General features: G+C 35.0%; 1 protein-coding gene across 2 annotated transcripts in view; it reads right to left on the bottom strand.

Moving 5' to 3' along the window:
- LOC106471177 (TOM1-like protein 2) overlaps positions 1–1,655 on the bottom strand; it is a 74,327-nt gene that overhangs the window by 13,643 nt on the left and 59,029 nt on the right. The gene's annotated exons all lie outside the window — the stretch shown is intronic.

The following is a 1,655-nucleotide window of genomic DNA, read 5'->3' on the forward strand; positions in this document are numbered from 1 at the left end:
GTCGAATCTGAATCACTTGAAAAAAACACGGGGGTGCTTAACTTTTTTCCAGGTGTATATTATTAAAGTAGACAGCAATCTTTTTTACCGCATGGTCAGGAAATAACCTGAGAATACATCATCCCTTATTTTTCCACTGGAATATCCAAAACTGACACAGAAACCCTACACACCTTGAGAAAAATGACATTATAGAATGTTATATATAATAATGATCTCTTAGTTAGCTATCTCAAGCTCAAACCCTCCATCCAGTGAGTAATGTTTAAGTTTTTTATTTGCTAGTAATATTTTATCTTAAGTTTAAGACTTCAGTTTACCAGTTCATCACTACTTGATTTATTCAGATGTCATAAAAAGAAAATGCTGGCAGTACTTACTTGTCTGGGTGTCCAAGAGAAATCAGACAAGGAAGCACTAGTGGAGAAGCAGCATGAAAGTTCTGATGACCAGGTGAGTCACCAATAACGGCCTCCTGATCTTAGCTGAGAGACCAGCAGCTAGAACAGTCACTTGACTGTATGATCAATGAATGAAAGGAAGTGGCATTCCTTGCTTTCTGAAGTATCAAGTGGTGTTTCATTATGCACCACATAGTGTGATCACCACGAGGTTATTATAAAGTTAGGATGTTTTGTTTATCATAAGATTAATTGGACCAAAAAAGGTATTACAGCTCTGATTTTCTGAGCTACATTACTATACAGAGGTGGTGTTAGTAGGTGTGATACCTAGAACATTACAGTTTGCAGGACTGATGATGACTTCTAGGAACTTGAAAACTCAGCTGAAAGAGCATTGTGACCCTTACTTTACAAGCTATTGAGTGATTTGCTAAGGCAGAATGTTCCCCCACTATACTGAGAAAATTGCTAAGTGGTATCAGAACTAATGAGGAGCCAACCACGATACTCACTGGATTTCTCCAGTACACTTAAGTGTGTACACATAACTCCATCATGTACTTTGAGAGAGCTGTTATTTTTTAGCAAATAATATTATTTAGATTATTATAAATCTAATTGGAACAGTCCTTGTTTCTGTATTGCCAACTTAAAATGAATGGTTTGATTTGCAAATGGTGATGCAAAATTTGGATAGTTTGGCTACTGGTGTTGCCAGCCAACAAGGACAGTAAATGTTATTTAATATGATATATTGTAATTAGCCTAGAGTGGTCTGAGTGTGTATTGAATATACACAGTACTGACAGCAAAAATATTAATCCTGGCTGAAAAGTCTCAGTTCAGATGAATTTTGCTGATAACTATTTATTTTATGATGCTGAGAAAATGTGTTGAGTTTAATGGCTCATAGATGGTAGCATATTAAGGTATCACAGCTATCAAGACAAGTAGCAAATGTAACGTGTTAGTTCCCATGGTTACTTTTGGCAGTACACATGTTGAAAACCACTGCCAAAAATAAACACTAAACTTTGAATTTGTAATTGTTGTTAATCAAAATTGCCTGAAGATGGCCAATTTCTATGAACTTAAATGTCACAATTCTAATTGCTTAAAAAACGTATTTCTTTTGTGAAGCTGATCATGGTATTACATTCAAGCATCCAATTAGATCCTCATCTTTAAATAATAACCAGAAAATATAATTTTATTCCCAATATTTTGCTGTTACGAGTTTCACTAGCCATA

The sequence above is a fragment of the Limulus polyphemus genome, unplaced genomic scaffold (genome assembly GCF_000517525.1).
Source record: "Limulus polyphemus unplaced genomic scaffold, Limulus_polyphemus-2.1.2 Scaffold4458, whole genome shotgun sequence".
NCBI classification, from domain to species: domain Eukaryota; kingdom Metazoa; phylum Arthropoda; class Merostomata; order Xiphosura; family Limulidae; genus Limulus; species Limulus polyphemus.